Source organism: Podarcis filfolensis (assembly GCF_964270895.1).
Source record: "Podarcis filfolensis genome assembly, chromosome: 11".
Lineage (NCBI taxonomy): Eukaryota > Metazoa > Chordata > Lepidosauria > Squamata > Lacertidae > Podarcis > Podarcis filfolensis.
Genome location: NC_139613.1, coordinates 25,251,637 through 25,272,967, shown reverse-complemented (window position 1 = coordinate 25,272,967; position 21,331 = coordinate 25,251,637). Strand labels below are relative to the sequence as shown.

At 41.1% G+C, this 21,331-nt stretch overlaps 1 protein-coding gene across 5 annotated transcripts in view; it reads right to left on the bottom strand.

Annotated features, from left to right (window-relative positions):
* The window catches only part of RNF180 (ring finger protein 180), a 54,332-nt gene that overhangs the window by 18,938 nt on the left and 14,063 nt on the right, over positions 1-21,331 (bottom strand). The gene's annotated exons all lie outside the window — the stretch shown is intronic.

Genomic DNA, 21,331 nt, shown 5'->3' with positions numbered 1-21,331 from the left:
TTGGGATTACTTTGACACCATCCACAATTCCAGGCTGCTCTCAATTCTTATAAACTAGTGAAAAGTTATTTTAATGGTGATTATCATCCCTCACTTGCCGCTGTCACGCAATTCTCCCCGTCTTCTTCACCCAAAGCTTTTACAGTTTTACCTGAGGCACTGATTTAGTGGCAAGAGGCATCCTGTGGTAGAAAAGGTAGTAGGGATTAAGTAGTAAATTTAGAAAATAACAGCAAAAGGAAACAAGTAGTTCTATGTGATTAGTGTGAGATTAAAGCAGACCAGAAAAATAAAGCACTGAAATCATTTACCACCTAAAGATGTGGACCTTCCTCATAATTTGGCCTCTGAGGGTTCTGTGCTCAAACTGATGTCTGATATTTAGCAAAGTCGCTTATGGTTTTACACTTTGGAGAAATTTATGGCTAAACTTCACATATAATGGTTAGCAAAACAAGTCAAAGCATCCATGTTTGTATTTAGTTAATAATTTACTTTCACTTCCTCTCTATTTGGCTTCTCACTAAAATGCAAAATAGGAGTAAAAAACGTCAAGGAGAATAAAGTAGGTTAAGAGGGTCTTTGGAGCTAAGAATTACAAAGAGCCATGGCCTCCTCTCAGGCTTTTCTACTTCACCTTGGGAGAGATAAATTGCTCACAGAGAAAACTATAAAGAAGAGTATATTTTTCAGCACAACATTTACATTTAAAGTGAGTGTTGTCTACTTATGGCACCTAGAATAAATGATCCATAGACAATTGGAAGCATAAAAGGGTGGAATACTACGGCAGTATTCATTGCAAATGAGTAGAGTTACTGCAACTAAACCTATTATATACTCTGGCACAAAGTCATTATACTCACTGTCTCCCATTTTGTATAACTAAACAGTTTGATTCATTTACATTGGCACTTATTGGAATTGGCGAATTTTCCTCAAATAATAAAGGAATATCATGTATATATACAGAGTATCTTTGTCATTGCAATAACATCTATGGCATGCAATTGTCTCCAGTAAAGAACATTTAAAGGAGATGGCTTCTCCCAAAGAATCATAGGAACTGTAGTTTCCTGCACACAGAGCTACAATGCCCGGCATTCTTAACAACCCACAGTTCTCATGATTATTAGGGGAAAACCATATGCTTTAATGTGGGAAATACGGGTTCACATATGCATGTGTATAGACACAAAAGCAGTTACACAAGTGTTTATGGAAAGCAGCGCCAGTACTGAATACGTGTCCTTGAAAACTACATTACTTGGGACATCTGCATTACTGGATGAAAAGTTCACTGTTTGAGTTGGAAACAAATTCTTGGGGAAATAGCATTTGATTGGTAATACAGTCAAGCACATTCAATTGTCTATGTGCCAGGGAGAAAGCTTTATAATCACTACTGCTAGACAAGTTTTGTGTGAAATGAGAAGGGAAAACTGGGGCAGGAATCAAACTTATGGGTGAGAGATCTGTGCAAGAAGCATCTGGGCCACTTTGAGCTTCCAGTTATAAAACTGGTTAAGTGACACAAGTTTCCAAAGGTGGGAACTGGTCTCAGGAGAAGGAGGGATGCTGGTTTTTGAAGGGAATAGTTCATATTAGACAACCTGGTTCTAAATCAAGAAATGGGTCATTACAACAAAGTAGTCCATTAATGTAGATACAGATGCTCAGATTTACAGTGTGTGTTCTATACATAGTGAGGAATGTGCTTGGTTGTAAAATCTACAGGCCAGGGGGCCAGTGTGAATTATGTGTTCATTTGTACTATAAACTTTACTGTGCAAAATCTAAATTTCTCAAAGTGAAAGCCCGATGTCCTTGAGGAGGCCTGAGCCACTGTGGAAAGATGAATTCAATTTGAACCCTTCCTCCCAATTACTCTGCATTCCATACTGAAACTTGCATATTAGTGCTATGGTTGCATATAGCTGTTCACTAATACTGTATATTGAGTGAGATAATAGTGGCACAGCTGGTTTTTTTGGTAGTTTTTATTGCTCCTTTTCATGCATGCACAATCTACGCACCCCACCTCGATATATTGTGAGTATCTACGTTTTATTTCCTCTTCTCCTTTAACAGCTTGATCTGAGCCCAAACTGAAAAATAACTGCCTACACAGACCACCTCCTCTGCCTTTCACACAGATGGATTCTAATAGGTGTATCCTTGACTGAGTGAGACTTACTTTAACAATATTTGAGAACCCCTGTGCTAAATGTTCTAAAACCCATTTCTGAAAGCATTGTTATTGCCTTGAAGAGCCTTTTTTTGCAAGAGTCTGCTCTCATCAAAGCACTGAACTGCTGCAAGTCTCATTGCAAGGAATGGGAATGACACCAGCCACAGCAATTTGAAGATAGGCCTGTTTTAGTATTTAGCAAAATTTCTGATGACATTCTGCAGCATCCACATTGTTAAATGCAGAAGCACTTCAAGAGCTTTACTGTTATGCAGCTTTTTAAATACTAATCCCCCCAGATCACTCCATGTCCTAATTGGAATGTCATTTATTAGAATATACATCTAAAAGTGGCAACTGATATTACTAGTAGCCAGATAAATGCTACTGGAAAGATTACATTTTTCAGTTTAAGAACCTTTGGGAATGCAGCTCTCAGTGAAGCCATTGGCAATCACCCAGGGAAGTAGCAATTTTTCCCATTACATGAAACAAATTAACTCAATAGATTCATGAAAATAGCTTCCCAAGATGCTTAGACATATACACATGCTCAAAATTCCCAAATGGTGGGCACTTTGTAGGCAGACAACAGGGTGTTGACAGTTGTGTGTCGAGGTCCCCAATAAACCCCAAAGGAAAACACAACTGACACTTAATTTTTGTTTAAATTTTTTGGCATAATTTTGGCCACAACCTTATTCAAATACAGCAATGTGAGTGGTTGCTTAGGCATTGGTAGCACTAACTGCCCCCGCACGGGGACAGCTCTGACATTCACACCCCCCTCGAAGTCAGGAAGGGTAAGTCACCTGGGGAGAGAGACGGGACTGGGAACCATGCCTCACCTCTCCCCAGCATGCTCCCAAGGGCTTGCATGGCCCTAGCCCCTTGCCAGGGGGTTTCGGACAAAAGCATGGGGGAGCCCCTGGGTTCCTTTAACGGTAAAACCCTTCAGCAGCAGCAGCAGCAGCATTTTGGAGGGGCAGGCACAGCCGAATCCATGCCCCTCCCCAAGCAGCAGCATTTTGGGGGGGCAGGCACAGCCGAATCCATACCCCTCCAGCAACGAATTCCAGACCAATGCCTAATCGCCAAATGAGCACTGAAGCTCACCGCCAAACCACTCACAAATGCAACCCTTCCTTCAATCCCAAAGCAACCGCATCCAGCCAGGTGTCGTTCCCCATAGGGGAAAGATGCACCCCATCTGCCCTAAAGAGGGCAACAGCCTTGAAGGAAATAGCAGGGTGCAATATCACAGAACCACTGTTATTTTATATTATTTATTTATATATATATTATTTTATTTTATTTATTTTATTTATTTATTTATTTTTTGTATTTTATTTTATTTTCCACCACCTTATTAACATGCTTTCTGGCCTGCTCAACCGCCAATCCAAATGTGCACAGCTGCTCCTATGAAAAAAGGATATAACAGACAGGCATCAGCACAGACATCACTGGTGACACTTCCTGATGTAACCCTTGTCAGCATCAGACTTCCAATGACCCGTATTCACAATCCTGTCTACTGACAGGCCCCCCAGTGTGCAGCCTTTGCAGCAGCCCTATTCGGAAGGAATGAGGCGTGTTCAGCGGTAGGCAAGCCGCAGGCCGTAATAACTGGTGCACGATGTAAGCACATTGATGCCTGGCTAACGGGAACCCATTTTCATGCACTAGGAGCGGGCCAGCCCCCAGGGGAATGAAAAGCCAAATATTTCTGGTATCCATAACTGGGCAAGGGCCCTCCTCACCTGTGAGGGGAAGCCTGATGGTGCCCACTAGGTCTGTTTTAGAGTTCCCAACTCTAATGACCAGCTCCAAGCAGATAAGGGAAAGTCCTGAAGCAATAAGCCTCCAGACTCTCAGCCCCGTGCTGGCTCCAACACAATTTCCCCAACCCTCAGTGCACCAAAAATGCAATGGAATACTGAAAGGAGTCTCGCCTTGATCTTTAACCAGCAGACAAGTTATAACTTGTTGCAGATACTGCATAGGTAAAAATTGACCGACTTCTTGCCCACTGTCGTATGAGGTTGGAGCCTATTCCAACTTTCCAAGGCCCTGTGCACGGCAGACTTTATATAAGGGTCTCTGAAAATTAAAGCTTTACTATAACAGACATTGCAGCGGACTGAATACTGATAGTTTTAACAGCACATCCAATCTGCAGCAGGTGAACCAAATACTGCAGGATCTGCTCAGAGGATGGGGGCCAGATCTTCTGAATGGCCGAGGACTGCCAGCTTAAGGCTAAGAAATCCATCCAGGCCTTCTCATAAGAGCTAAAAGCAGAAGGGGAAATGGAAGCTGCTGCTCTCTGTAATTGACAACTAATTGTTGTCAAAATGCCACAGGTGGTCTGGAAAAGTCTGGCAGTAGCCGAGTGTCTGGAGCCCAGGATCTGAAGCGCTCCATCTGAGAATGGGATAGAGTGTCAGCGACATTATTAGAGGATCCCGTAATCATGAGAGCAGAAAGCACAATATTAAACCTTAAGCAGCGCAGCTCGAAGTGTGAGCGGAGGGGCGGAGACTCTGCTGGAGCGTGAGGACTGTTTTGCCAAGACGCTCACCACTGCCTGGTTATCAGACCAAAAGCAGATCTGATGGTCACTGAACTCCTCGGGCCACATGTGAACTGCTACTACAATGGGGAAAACTCAAGAAAAGTTAGGTCAGATGACTGCTTCACCACACCGGGCTTGAGGCCATGGCTTTGCACACCAGCAGCCCCTGAAATAAAAAATTGCAAACCATCGCATGAGATCTGCCTTCACCTCACTTGGTAAGCGTACATAAAGGTAAGGGGACCTTAGGCCGCAGGCAGCCTGGCCTAGCGGGAATGGAAGGGGCGGCCTGGGGCAACACTCTGCATGCAAGATTAAGTGACCCAGCAAGATCGGATGTGATGAAGCATCACTTGCTTCAGAGGAAGTATTACAAAATAACTTCCTTCAAGGCAGACAGCTTCTACATAGGCAAGTGGTATGTTTTAGCAATGATATCCATCTGGATCCCTAAATAAATGTGATTGGCTTGCCCTGCCAGGCTCAAGGCCGGTGTACATGATGATGAAGGGACCCTGGGCCATGAGACAACCTGGCCAAGCAGGAATGGAAGGGGCAGCCAGGGGCAACCACCCTGCATGCAAAATTTAACTGCCCTAGCAAATGATAGGATCTGACAAGGCAACACTTGTTTCAGAGGAAGCATAACAAGAATAACTTCCTTCAAGGCAAACAGCTTCACCACAGCAAGCAGATGTTTGAGCAACAATATCAAGCTGACCCCCAAATACATTAAAAGGGGGCAGTAGGACCACTGTCTTATCCACTGCCAACAGAACACCCAGCTCCCAGAGGGAACAAAGGGTGTCCAGAAAGCCTACGAAGAGGCTGGTGTCACATGAACCAGCCAGTAAAAGAATCCAAATAATGGTACCCCGATTTAAATGAGTCTTGACTCGCACTGTTCAATCCAGAAAGGCGCTAAAGGACTTGAGTGCTGCACAGTCTATTGCGCAACCCATCGGCATCGCCTTATCAAAAATAAGGAGCTCCATCCAAATTAAAGCCCAACCACTTAAAATCTTCAACAAGGCACCTCTTCCAATTTGTTGGTAAGCTCAACCACCTGATCCAGAGATGCGTATTTCACGAAACAATTCCGGAAGGATAGCCTCATTCACTGAGGTGCCTTTGGGATGCGATAAATAAGGATCAGATGGAATTATATGGGGCTTTCTTAGGGACAATCCCCGATGGGGATAAACGAAGATCAGGAATAGGAGGAGGATCAAAGGGGATCCCACCATACGTCTCAATGCAAGCTGCGTCCTAACCTTCTTCCAGGCTACTTCAGGTAGCTCTCTAACTGACTTTTGATTTGCTGTATTCCGAGCCACTGGCTGAAGAGCCAGAGGAATCCTAAACCTTGAGAAAACCCTTCCCATAAGCACAAAGCTGCGATCCCAGCAAGCTGTGGGAATGATGGCAGTCCTGCGTCTAACATTCTAAAACACAGTAAGGCATCAGACATTAAAAGCTTCCCTAAACAGGGCTGCTTTCAGATGTCTTCTAGAAGTTTTGTAGTTGACATCTGGTGGAGGGTGTTCCCCAGGACGGGTGCCACCCGAGAAGGCCCTCAGCCTGGCACCCTGTAATTTTGCTTCTCGCAGTGAGGGAACCACCAGAAGGCCCTTGGAGCTGGACCTCAGTGTCCAGGTAGAATGATGGGGAGCATGCAGCTGTCCCATATAGGGACCAATCCTGCAACCTAGACATTACCATCACCACGTGCTGACCAGCTGAGCTATCCAGGCCCTGCCATAGTCTGCAAAAAACAAAAAACAAAAACTAAACAATGTGAGGAACCGGTGAACCAATGCTTCGTGCACCACTTGGGGGCGCTATTCAGGCCAGAATCGCTGCCAGAGGCCATCGAATTCTAGGGCAAAGCGAGCAAAGCCTTAGGATCACCTGCTAGGCCCGACATAAATAATTCCAATGAAATAGCAAACTCGAGGCAGCCCACCATCTGACCAGGTACCCCTGCTTGCCCTTTAAGAGGGAAGCACCTCCTCAAGAAACCCAAATTTCTTTTCATTTCCTTTCCTTTTTTTTGGGGGGGGGGAGCAATGATATCACAAATCGGCCCAACTACCCAGCCACAGAATAGTCCAAAAGGAGCAGTTTGTTTTGTTTTGTTATAACAATGACTAAGAGGGGGAAATGAACCCTGTCTCCCAGGACCTAGTCCTGTCCTCTAGCCACTAAGCCACAATTCCTCTCTAAAATAGTGGTAGCCATTATCAGGGCAAAACAAACTTGAAGAAAATAAACTTGTTCAGAAACAGCATAGTTAAAGAGCATACTCAGAGTGCTCATAGTCATTGGAGGCACAGAGACACTGGCTCCACTCTGTCTGCCCCAAATATACAATAGCAACTGAGCCTGCAAGCAAAAGATACATTCTTAGAGAATGAGTCACATGTCACAGAGACTTCACAATTTATTGCTAACAGTAGCAGGCTTAGGCCTGAATGTAGGCCTCACTGTTTCTGCTCTTAAGAATCTTTGACTCATTGCAATATTAAAGGAAGCTCAAAATGGTGCTCCTGCCCAAGGCTAGATTAAAATTCGGCCAACAGCGCTGCACACACCCCAAATAAAGCCGCCTTTGGGGATACTAAAAACGAAAGTGACTCCAGCTAAGCTGGGAACAGTCCTGACTAGCCCCACAATTAACAAACAGGCAAAATGAGGGAAACTTTTCTGCAAAAGAAAGCCCCTAATGGGGGATCTCTCCCTACTGGGAAAGGCAAGCCAAGGAGGATTATGCACAGGCAGCGCTCACAGGTACAGGGAGGATCTTCCCAAAGGGCAGGGTAAGGGGTGGGGTGGGAAATCAAAGAGGAAAAGAAAAGGGGTGGAATTAAATTAATTAAGGGACTAGAGAGGATTAAAGAGAAGGGGGAAATAAAGAAATGTAACCAGACAATGAGAAGATAACTCCACAGTCCAAGTGCTCCTGGTGATCCAAAGCACGCAGCAAAAGAGGACGTCTGTTGCTGCGTGCCTTGTATTTAACAAATAGGGCTGTCAATCACTAAATGGCAACATCTAAATTTCCCCAGCAACAGCCCGCCCCTGCTTACGAGTTGGCCAAACCATCCGCCCAGAAACAGCAAGGTGTCTTGGAATCCCCAACCGCAACACGTGCTCTCTGTGATGGAGAACACGCTTTGTTATTAATAGACAATGTGCTACAAGGGGACAAAACTCACAACTGAGCAGCAAAACTCTACAATGCAGGTTTGAGCTAAATGTGAAAATCTATGGGGACTATGAAGGGCCAACAAACCTCTTTATGTTCCCTTTCCACCAAGGGAAGGAGAAAGAATAGGGATAGACTTCTTAGATTTCTCAAAGTTCCCTGAAGTTTGGGGGTTAAAAAGCTGGTTTTTTTGGGAAGATAGAGAATGCCCTGAGATGCATATAGGTTTTTCACCCTTCATGCTTGCCTGAAGCTCAGGTTCCACTGCAGTATAGTTGTTAGCATGGAAAGATTCCCAGCATTAAAACTCCAACTTACCCTGCTCCCCATCAGATTTCTAGGGTGCTTCCTAACGCTATCGTTTGGATGCTCACAGAGAGCAAGAAGGACCTCTGTGTCCAAGATTACCAATCTCTTCTGTTCACTTTCACACACAGATACCTTGATGAAACCACCAGGCAGGGGAATGGGGGAGGAAGACAAGCCCCATTCCACCCATTTTCCAGAAAGTTCTCCAGCTGTTAAGTTTTGCTGTCCTTGCTTACATTACAAAGCAGACTTACTTTGGTATAAAAAATGGTTTGTCTCTGCCCACCCTCCCACTCCATGTTACATCTATATAATCACAGGATTGGAAGGGATTTAAAAAACCAATTTAATCTAACCCCAAACTCATCACATTATTATTATTTTTATTATAACCAAAAAACCCAAAAACCCTCCAACAAAAGAATCTCTTACAGAGGAATCTACATTCACTTCTGCGAAAATACGTCGGAATTTAAGGAGATTTACTCACATTGGAATCAGTGGCTATAAAATGGCTAACTTTTTTATTTTTGAAAAAATGCTTAATTAGCTTTGGGGCTAGAATATTTTAAGAACAGCTGAAAGCAAAAGAGGCAAGCATTTCTATCTAGTTTACATGAAGTTTTTTTGACACTTCTCTACTAATCAGTAATGAGTTAAATAAAAATTTAAATTATTTTAGTTGCTTTGTTGGTCACATATCAAAACACAGTAACAGTAAAGGTAAAGGGACCCCTGACCGTTAGGTCCAGTTGCGAACGACTCTGGGGTTGTGGCGCTCATCTCGCTTTACTGGCCGAGGGAGCAGGCGTACAGCTTCCGGGTCATGTCGCCAGCATGACTAAGCCTCTTCTGGCGAAACCAGAGCACCACACGGAAACGCCGTTTACCTTCCCACTGCAGCGGTACCTATTTATCTACTTGCACTTTGACGTGCTTTCGAACTGCTAGGTTGGCAGGAGCAGGGACTGAGCAATGGGAGCTCACCCTGTCGCGGAGATTCGAACCGCCGACCTTCTGATCGGCAAGCCCTAGGCTCTGTGGTTTAGACCACAGCGCCACCTGTGTCTATTTTGTTAATGCAAGCCTACAAATACTCACCAAGTAAAACTCAGACTTCTAGACATATGTTGTAACCTGCTGCATATACTGTACATTCTATAGATGTAAATAAAATAATCAACAAAAATGAATCAACAAAGCTGTCTGGCTTTTTGGGCGGGCATGGCTGTGAACTCCTGCATTCCAAATTTTACTCCTACCGTACAATGCTACTTATCCTCCAGTGTACTCTGTTATAAAATAGGAACTACATTTTTAGACAGCTCTTAAAGCTGAGCAACACCACTTGGCATCTTTTTGCAAATGAAAATTTGCAGATTTTGCCTGGAGGAATGGTACCATTAATTACATAAAAACTGAAATGAGAATGACTTTGATTTGGCATTTATCCAGTTTAGACTTGAATACACACACAGCAGAATGATGTAGTGGAATGGATGGTACTGCTTCAGGGTGCAGGTGCAGGATGCCATTCTGAATGTGCCCAATTTTAAAAAATCTGTCCCTGCTAGTTAAAAACTAGGACATCAGCCCTGCTATGCTAGTTTTATACTTGCAGGGAGTTTTTTTTGCACAGGCAAGCATAAAACTTTTTCACATGTAACCTGAAGTGGTCCATTCTTCTACCTCCGGACTCCCACATCTCACCTCAGCCTCATTTCCTGCATATATAGATCAGAATGTGCAACTAAAGTGATAGACTAGAATACACCTATTCAGACTACATGAGATTTTTCAAAAATAGTCTTCTTTAAAGACTATTTCCACATAAAAAAGATTAATCCAGCAAAGCAGCCATAATGTGTTATGCTTTTTTATGCACAGGGAGTAGGGCATCCTCACCTGTAGTTTGAAGCTTCTGTCTAGCACCTCAAACTTTTGCCGCCTCATCCTGCTGCTTGTTTAGAGAAACTGTCTCATGCTTCAGAAAGGTGAGAGGTGCAAATAACTGATCTGTTACCATTCAAATAATTATCCCAAACACAGGATTTAATGTCAACTCTAATGAAATATGTGCTTTTCATGTAACCCTTATTTTGCAAGTAAGCAGTTGTAGTTTGAAATTATACTTTTAGTCAGTATTCATTTATGCAGATACTACATAAAATATTAATTCAAGCTATTGTATCTTTAAAATGAAGATAGCAGCTCAATGACAGAATGTGCGTAGCCTTTCAAGAGATCAATTGAAAACTCATACCTGCCAAATAAAGCTAAATTAAAAATTTAACAGATGGTTTCCAACCACTGCAATCAATACAACAGCTTTTAACTCAGCTCAAGGTGAAAAAGCACCCTTATAACTCTAAAAAAGAGAGAGTATGATTTCAAAATGTAAATTTAATTCCTGTTTTCCAACAAAAGCTCATAAGAAATAACAAGATTTCTGGTTTGGAATAAAACACCACCAGCAAGCAATAGCTGCTATGTAATCTAGAGGAATTTATATTTTGAATTTGTGCTGGTACTGTTGCTTTGAATGTTAAATTTATCTTCATATAAAGAGCTTAACAAATAATGAGCATACATTAACTTTCAGACATTTGTTCTTAACTGCTGGCCCTGTGTACATTAGCAAAGTAAAGGATCTTCCATTCCTTCTATTGGTGGTGTCCTATAACTGCCACACAAACCAACCAGAAGTTGCTGTGTATTGAGCATTAATTACTTGATTGTAAGAAAGCCTCTACTGTACATAGTTTACAAAAATATAACACATTACTTATTAAAAACAACTGAATACATTTATTTTTTAAAAATTCAAACAATGATTAAAATCAGCAGCAACTGAAAAGAGATGTAACTTCTAGGGGCGTAGCTAGGCTTACCTAAACAAAATGTTTTAAGCAGGCAGGGAAAACAATACAATGTCATATAACTTCTGTGTAAAAATATCAGGATGCAAAAAATAAATAAAAAATCACTACACAGGTCATCTGGAAAAGGCTTGAGTCAGCATATACGTTGGGCTGCCTATGAAGACAGTTTGGAAACTTCAGCTAGTGCAGAATTTGGCGGCCAGGTTACTCACTGGGGCAAGACAGTTTGAGCATATTACATTGATCCTGGTCTGACTGCAGAACAACTTGGAGATGCTCATCTTAAAGTGTTTGTAGTAGCCCCACAGTGCAGTACATAATGTAGGCATGGACCTTCTATGAATTATTGTATTAGTGTGAGATGACTTGTGCTCATTTGTGATGGTGGTTATATCACATTGTTTTCTGAATGTTTATTGTGCTACATATTGCTTAACTTTGGGAATAGTTTGGTTTTAGTAGTTATTAAATTATCATCATGAGATGAACGGAAGAGGTTGAATATAGGAAAAAGCAAAGAAGCAGGCATCTAAGGCAAGTGACGTTATTGATAAATGTTCTGAACTTGATTTTTTTTATATATACTGTATATAAAACAAGTAAATGAAAACAAGTCTCAGAAACCTATTAGTGAAAATATTGTTAGTTCCAGCATTCTGAGCACCAGTTTTCAAATACAAGATGCAAACAAGTTGAGTGATATAAGCACTGACCTCAACCTTGGGGGAGAGTAAAAGAAAACTCTGATTCCATTTCAGTGCACAAACAGTCTTGAACTCGGTACTAGCTCTGATAACTCTGTTGCAGATTCCAAATACTGCAGTGAGATTGAACACTTCATTGTGGTGAAATAAGAAATTATGGTCACTTTTGTCAATGACCATTGATACAGCCCTATGGAGAATAAATGAAGAACTGTGAGATTATGTAGAATGAATATGAACAAAATTTAAAGATTTTCTGCAACCTAAGAGGCCTTCTGGTGCTGGCAGTCTTTTATCTAAAGGACACCTCTTGAATGGAGAAAAGACTAGGAGGAATGCTTAGTGTACTCTTAAGTCAATAGGCTCAGATTGTTTTTGTTTTTTCGTTCCCCAATGGCTTTTGCTTGGAGGGACATATTTCATAGGTAAGGAAGGTTTTAATGGCTAGAAACATGCCCATGAATTTATAAGTATGAGAATTCTCTTGGCTATAAAAACTAGGTTTTGGCTATGAAACAGTGAGGATCAGTCATTGGAAGGGTGGATGCATTAGAAGGGCAGACTGATGAAAAAGTCAAGTATTGGAGGTGTGTTCTTAGAAGAGTTGTAGCTGCAGTCAAAGCTTTAACATTTTGAGGACTGTCTTTCAGAGGAAGCACAAATTGCTTTGGATCTATTCATAATGGAAACTTTATTATGGTCACAGCTGAATTTGATCTATTTTTAGTAAAGCACGTATCAAAATATGGAACCCCAGGCAAGGGTCTTAAGTTGGAATAGATAAGTAATCAACAACATGGAAGATAAAGTTTTGAATCACATTACAGAATAAACATATTCTGCAAAGCATTTTAAAAATAAGTATAAATGTCTGACATAAGTCATGTTGACCAGCTTTCTTTGATAATTTGATATGTGAACGAAAATGAACAGCCTGTAGAGTGTTTTATTTGTTTTCTCCCTAATCCTGGCCATAAATCAGAACAGCTGGCTGATGCAGTTTTTAGCACACTTAAGACATATAAATATTGAATACTGTAGAGGGCAATCATACAACACTGCAAGCAAAATGCCTGGATTGTACAAGGGTCTTCTAGTGAGAATAAAAGCTCAATGTTTTCATGCAATGCCGTGCTCAACTGACTGAACCTAATCGGGGTATGTGCAGCAGAATGCACATAAGCTATTGAAAATGCAAATAAGCTACAGTGGTACATCTGGTTACGTACTTAATTCGTTCCGGAGGTCCGTTCTTAACTTGAAACTGTTTTTAACCTGAAGCACCACTTTAGCTAATGGGGCCTCCTGCTGCTGCCGGAGCACAATTTCTGTTCTCATCCTGAAGCAAAGTTCTTAACCTGAGGTAATATTTCTGGGTTAGCGGAGTCTGTAACCTGAAGCGTATGTAACCTGAAGCATATGTAACCCGAGGTACCACTGTATTGGATTCCTTGGCCTACTTCAAAAACTTATATGTATTTTTCTCATCATCTACTCATCAGTGGGAGGTATTAGAATCACACTTGACAATATCCAGAAATGTTTCTCTAAAAAAACATGTCTGGCACTCAGTCATCTTTAAATGAAGCTTGTCACAGCTTAATCAAAACTGGAACCAAATTATTGCAGTATTACATGATGATCTGCTATAAATAAGAGAAACCCTTAACTCGCAGTAAAGGTACAGGATTGTTTAATAAACTGGAGTCCTTGGAGACAGCACTAATGGCACAAATGTGGGACACATTTTGGACTGATTCAACATAGCAAGAAGTTTCAATCTGCTGACATCAACATTAGTACTGTGGCAGAGCTGTAGAATTCATTGACACTGTATATGAAAGATGCTGGTGATATGTTTGAATTTTTTGAACCAGCTGCTATGGAAAAGCCAGGTTTGAGCAACTCTGATGATATGTCCAATAAACAGCAGCAGAAAAAGAAACTTCAGAGTGACGAATCACATAAAACTGAAACAAAATTTAATCCACATGAAAGCTTCAAAATTAACACATATAAATGTGATAATTGATAGGTTCATCTCAAAACTGGAGAGACCAAAGTTAGCATGTAAGAACCTTAATACTTCAAAGTTTGTGATCCTATTAAAATGCCAGAAATGGAACAATTAGAAGCGCAGATACACACAAAAGATTTGCAATATTACTATCAGGATGACTTGGCAGGATCATTCATTAATGAATGCAGCCACTTCAGAAATTATTTATTAAGTATGGCAGAAGGACATAAAAGCATCTTGAAAATGTGTGCAATGATGAGAGACAAACTACAAGACGTCTTTCCATAAACGGACATACCACTCAGAATTTTCTTTGCACAGCAGCAACCAATTGCACAGCCAAAGAAAATTGAGTATAAAAACATATTTGTATTCTCAAATGTTACAAGAATGACTTAGCGCATTGGCCACACAGAATATTGAAGTAGAAGTAGTGATTACAATAGATGATGAAGATGTGATTGATGCCTTTGTGATGCAGAAAGCACATCAAAAATGTTGCATAGTGACAACATAAAGCACAATACTTGTAAATCCCTTGTTTTTTATTTAAAATATGTAATGAAACAAATGTGTTATACATTTGTAAAAAATACCCTATAAATTCTTTATATAACTTGTTCAAATCAAATTATTCTTATTCAAAAAACTTACGTAGAATTTATTACATTTCCCAACCCCCTTTCTAATGAAGAAGAAATAAAAACATTTTCTTGCTTTGAAGCAAATAATTTAATCTTTTTGTCCTAGGAAATCAAAGCGAGATAATAAGCTTAACATAAAATGAATTTGGGAACAGCATGGCAGTAATCAGGACTGCTTTCCTGCCAACTGTGTTACTTCCAGTTGCATGAATTCCTGTAACTGCAATTATGGCACCGTTGTAATTATCTGTACAGCAGAACCCACTATCACTGTTTGGTGGGGAAATGTACTAATTGTGCAGCCCTTGTCGTTTTAATAAGAGACACTGTCATGGGCTGCATGCTTCCATAAGCCACCATTTAGAGGAAAACAAACACATATAGAAAAAATGGGAGCAGCTTTTGAGAGTCGAAAAATAATTCTGAATAAACAAAATATAACATGCAATATAAAGTTAATGAAGGACAATAATTACAGTTAACTTGTTGGACAAATCTCTCATTTTAAAAGAGCAAGTGAGGCCTCTATCATATATTAACACCACATTCTGCTATGTTGGCAGAAGCTGGGACAGAGCAACGGGAGCTTACCCCATTGCATGGATTCAAACTGCCAACTTTCTGATCAGCCAAGCCTGAGAGGCTCAGTGGTTTAGACCACAGCACCCCCTGCTCCATAAATGAGTTTACCAGGCTAAACGGTGCATAAAAATGCATAATTAGTGAAAATAACATGCAAAAATGTATATTAAAATTAATCTATTAGGCACAATTGCATATAAGCAAATGTACATTAGGAGACTCGCTGATGAATTTTCATGAGGACTTTTACAAAAATCAAAAACTGATACAGAAATGGGGGAAACTGAAAATTGGTAAAATGAAAAATTGGGAGAAACTGAAACAGATTGCTGTGAGGTAATAATTCTTTAGCCATTATAAAGCTCATTTCACAACTACTCAACTCAGATAAAGAGTTTTATATTCCAAGTTGAGGTAAAATGATGCAATAGGCTATATTTATTAAGTCTGGTATCTACAGATCTGCCAGAGCAACTGAAACCCAATCTAGTGGGCTGGAGAAGTTTTGGATGATCCCCGCCCCCCCGTTTTGGCCACTACAAGTGCCAGGTCTGTGGATACAGCACTCTATGAAGCCTCGCCACTGCTTGCTAGGTGTCAGGATTATAGGCTGACAGTGCATTTCTGTACATGTCTAGTCAGAAGCAAGTCCCATTGAATACAATGGAACTTACTTCTAGGCATTTATCTATCTATCTATCTATCTATCTATCTATCTGGAATTTCTATCTGGAATTTCAGTTTAAGGTTTAGTCCCTATTGTATTCAATGGGATCTACTTTTTAGCAGACACATGGAGGATTGTGCTGGAAATGCATGTACAGAATTTTAAGTGACACTAGTCTAAAATGAATGATTACACTTCCCCCGTAACAGTTTGACTTGCATTGCTGCTTCAACAGATTTTCTGCAATGACACACAAAAACTCCCTTCTAATTTCAGGTTTCTTGGGACTAAATCTGGAATAAACAACATTTTGTAAGCATACTTATGTAACAAATATCTATTTTCATTCCTAGGAGCCGAGAGTTGAATCTCAGGATCCCTCGAAATGTCAGCGGATGGTGAGGCAGCCTGTGTGCTGCAGCTGCTTCTCTTGTGACCTTGTATTGGATCCGGAGCCAGCTGCATCTCATCCTCCCCTGTGATTCTGAGGAGACCCTTAGGCAAACCTCTGGCATTGTCCATGTCAGCTGATTTGCTTGGCTATCTGTTTACTTTCCAAAACCTCCCTCCTGCTCAAGGGCCAGGAGAAAATTGCTCTTCCAGTGAAGGCAGCGCTCAGCATCTGATTTGGTGTTCTTGCATAATAAATGCCACTTACTATGCCTCCACTCTCTTTTGTTCCTTTTTAACAGATTAATTGAGCTGGTATGTCAATCCCATTGCCTACTGATGATGAATGTTGCCTTCTGGATTGCATCCGTATGTTTTTGGTTTGGAAGCCTTTTGGAGCAGTAGATGGCTTTTGCAACTTAGTACACCCTAGGGCACACCAGCAAATAAATGTAGGATGGTCCGATGAAAAAGAAGGGAGGGATCCTGCACCTTTAATAGTTGTATAGAAGAGGGGATTTCTGAACAGTTATTAAAGGTGCAGGAGTCCTGTGCTCTCCATCTCTCTCCTGTCTTTGTGAATTTTTACTTTTCCTGGTGCATCCACACCAACCATTCATTTCATAATCACAGTATTCATTTTTAGGGGTGTATCCACACAATGCCAAGCTGTATTTGAACATGCCCCAATTTCCCTCCACCTCCAAATTATGCAGATTTTATCTAACTGGAAAAAAGCAGGTAAGTATGATGAAGTCTAGTACAGTGGTACCTTGGGTTACAGACGGTTTAGGTTACATATGCTTCATGTTACAGACTCTGCTAACCCAGAAATAGTGCCTCGGGTTAAGAACTTTGCTTCAGGATGAGAACAGAAATTGTGCTCCGGAGGCATGGCGGCAGCAGGAGGCCCCATTAGCTAAAGTGGTGTTTCAGGTTAAGAACGGATCTCTGGAAAGAATTAAGTTCTTAACCCGAGGTACCACTGTATAGGTGTGAAAAGTAACAAGCGTATCCTGCCTCTCCTTAGATGCAGAGGGAATCAAAATTGTAGGCTGCCACAAATGACAGATGTTGTCAATATTACTGCTCTCATTAATGGCAGAAATGCCAGGCTTTTTGAAGGAGCACAAACTAACCAAACAACTGCAGAAAGGAACTTAGTATGATTCTACAACAAGCTGCTCTTCCTGGAGGCTGACAATTAAAAAAACAACTGAAAAAAATCCTGCTGTTCCTTGTGCACATGCTCAGTGAGGTGAAAAAGGAAGTGGGTGGGAAGTCTATAAAAACAGGAGAGTCTGTGCAAATACAGAATAAGGATATAGCAGCAGTGCACCACCCACTGGTGTGGATGTAATTACAGTGGATATAAATACATTAAATTCTCAAAGGTGTGGAAAATGCCATACTAGCTTGATTCTACTTAAAATGGAATGAAAAAGAAATGAAATTGAAAGAAAAATTAATGTGGGAGTGCCCCATGAGGAGGATTCTGAGTCATAATCTATAGCTCCAGCAGTACATTTTTAATGCAAGTTTTCACTAACATTTAACCTCCTGTTGCACAGAAAACTGCAAAGAATGTAGATGTTGTCTACTAAGACATTAGAAAACAATATGGAATCCAAGTGGGACATCTGGTCCTCTTCTTCTCCAAATCGCCTTTGTTTTGCCATGGACTCAGCCAATGCGTACTCCTACTTTCTTAGTTTCTGAGATAGGGGCTAAGTTCCATAGACTACTAAAACAAGTCTTCAATCTGACCCCCCCATGGGCAACGTGCCACTTCTCAGTGGCCTTTTGAGGGTGTCTCCAGACTGACACTATTTTGCAGAAGGGATTCAACTGTATGTTGTAATAAACTTAAAGGTAAAGGGACCCCTGACCATTAGGTCCAGTCATGACCGACTTCGGGGTTGCGGCGCTCGTCTCGCTTTATTGGCCGAGGGAGCCAGCATATAGCTTCTGGGTCATGTGGCCAGCATGACTAAGCCTCTTCTGGCAAACCAGAGCAGCACATGGAAACGCCATTTACCTTCCCGCCAGAGCGGTACCTATTTATCTACTTGCACTTTGAGGTGCTTTCGAACTGCTAGATTGGCAGGAGCAGGGACTGAGCAATGGGAGCTCACCCTGTCGCAGGGATTCGAACCGTCAATCTTCTGATCGGGAAGCCCTAGGCTCTGTGGTTTAACCCACAGCGCCACCTGTGTCCCTCTGTAATAAACTTAAGTTTGCACAATTAAAGCGGATTAAAGCGCTCTTTGGAAAGTAATGATGAAATGCTTTGAAAACTGTGGGATGAACACAATGCAAACAATCAGAATGAATGAAGGATGACTAGCCCCCACAAACAAATTGGAATAAATGCTCAACAAAGACCGGATATAATTTAACCTCCATGTAAGCTTTGTTCAAGTAGATCAGAGTGAATGTTCAATAAATAGGTCAAGTGGAAAAGCCCTGTGTTTTCTAATAATGGCCAAAGAATTGGAAGACAGAGGAGAAATGAGAGGTGAGGTGTGCTCTGCCAAGCACTAAGGTTGTTGAGTAGCCTTAAAAACACCTTCATACTGTCCCAACAATCTTAGGTAGGAGTAGAAAGTCCTTCCATTCTAAAAAGGTGGTCAGCTTGTGTGTATCCAGGCTAGTTGGTATGTATTACAAATATAAATGAATTTATACTGTATATGCTTAGTCTGAAATTTCTGGTGACTTCACAGGACCAGGTGAAAAGGAGCCTCAAATTAACTCTTAATCCATTATAAATTATATACTCCTTCAGTTTTTCTTTAAGGTTATTTCAGTGACCCCCAAATTATTATTTTTGCTGAATAATTCCATTGTTTGTGAACCTTCTGTCCCATAAAATAAAGTGTGATATGGACACACAGTGGCACAATGAGTCAGTGTGTCTGGCTGTTAACTAGAAGGTTGGTGGTTCAAGTTCGCCCAGGGACTACTGTGAGCAGGATTCCTGCATTGTAGGGGGTTGGACTAGATGATCCTCGGGGTCTGTTCCAACTCTGCATTTCTATTATTCTATCTAAGATTAGTCATACTTAGAAGAGATCCTTTGATATTAATGAAATTCAGACCACTCATTTTAATAAGTGTACTCATAGGATAATTTAGTTGGCTATCACCCATAATTTGTATCACTTATTTGCTTTGGTCAAAAAAGCTACCATTAATTTCTTTTTTAAAAAACACATTCCAAATGAAGGTAAATAGTTGAATATTCTCTCTCTCTCTCTCTCTCTCTCTCTCTCTCTCTCTCTCTCTCTCACACACACACACACACACACACACACACACACACAACTGAAAACAGTAGAGTAGAGTCTGGTCTAGTCTGTGTGGAAGCTGGGACATACATTTTTATCCCTTTTAAAAATTTCAAACATTGGCCGCAGTAATTACAATACTTGAGTCTCCTCCTTCTCTCATCAGGACAACCTCACACGTAAATACTACGTTACTGACATAGTATATATCCTTCAAGATCATAGTGGTTTATAGAAAATTAAAATGCCAGTGATCAAATGCAAGACTGGGCTGGATCAATAATACTGTGTTAGGGCAGCGGTTTTCAGCCTTTTTGAGTTCACTGCTCCCTTGACCAACTACATTTTTTCTGCAGCACCCCTATGGGCTCAGGAGCTCAGTTATGTTACCCCTTGCCTGCAGAGCTGGCAGCCTCTCGCCCTTTTTTGAACACCCTCCTTTTTGGAGTGTTCCATGAGCCTCCTCTCCATTCCCTTCTCTTTAGGAGTCGTCCGGGCAACTGCTGCTGTTGCCCCTGGTTTCTGAGATGCCCCCCTTCCCCAAAGAGAGGAGCCACCTCACACTACCCAACAGAGGCCTGGGACTTGTCTGTCCATTCCCAAGGGCTGGCAGACTGGCTGACTGGGCTCCCTTGCCCGCTTGCTTGCTTGCAACCAGCACTTCTGACCAGCCCCAGAGGCACAATTTGCCTATGGAGCTTGTAGCCAGGGCTGCTGCAGCAAATAGCTGTGCAAGCTTTTGGGAGGCATGAGCTGTGGGAGGGCATCAGAGAAGGAAAGAGGGACAGAGGCCAGTGTTGGACATGGCACCCCTGTGTTATTACAGATGCACAACAGAGTCTTTGCATGGTCTGGAATTAGAAAAAGCATTCAACAAATGGGAAGGGTAGATGCTAGTATGTCTGTGCCCTTATTTGTTTGTTTGTTTATTTTCACTAGAATGTCCCAGGGTGGTATACAATACAATATTGTACAATAATATAATACTGAATTATTAAAATAAATACGACCGTTCCAGCCAGAACACAACACCAGTATAAAGAGGCATGTCTTCAGCATATGGTGAAAGCTATACGATGAGAGTGCTAGATGGGAGAAAGTTCTACAGTTTAGGGGCTGCCACAGTGAAAGTCCTCTTCTGGGCCATCAGTTCCATAGGCAGAACTATGAAGATGGAGCCAATATTTCAGATATTTGGCGCATAAGTCATTTAGGGCTTTAAATGTTACTGGGAGCACCTCGAATTAGACCTGGGCTTCAAACAAGACTAAAATAGATCCAGGTAATCAGTTTTCCCCCAAACATGCCTGAAACTGGGCCACTACTGCCTTCTCAAGCACCCTCTTCAAGTACTTAGGCAATGGCAAAAATAGAAATGAAACTGATATCTCAAAACCAATGAGTGTTTCAGTAAATAGACATTTTACCTATATTTTCTTTTGATTAACTTAGATTAATTACCAGGATACTAGTCACCATCATATTACAAGCTAAACAAAACTCTTGTTTGATAAGTGACAATTAATGTCTTGCATATAATTTTGCTTTATGACAATGACTCAAATGTTTGGAAAGAATTAATGTCATTTTAAAAAAAAGATTCAGTGTGAAGAGCTCCTTGTACTGTAACAGTAATATTTTAAAAAACTATATCACATATTCAGTTGTCCATTTATTTGTTTTCTCCCCAACTTTTAAACAAAAAGAAAGTTCAAGAAAATATTTTCGCTTTTTATCATTCACAGTGTTTCTTTTCCAGTAATAATTTATGAATTGTTACAAAAATTATTCTTGCTCTTACTAAAAATATTTTAAACTCAAATGGTACCAGTTTTTAAGAGGCAGAAGAACAGTTCTTTGGCAGAC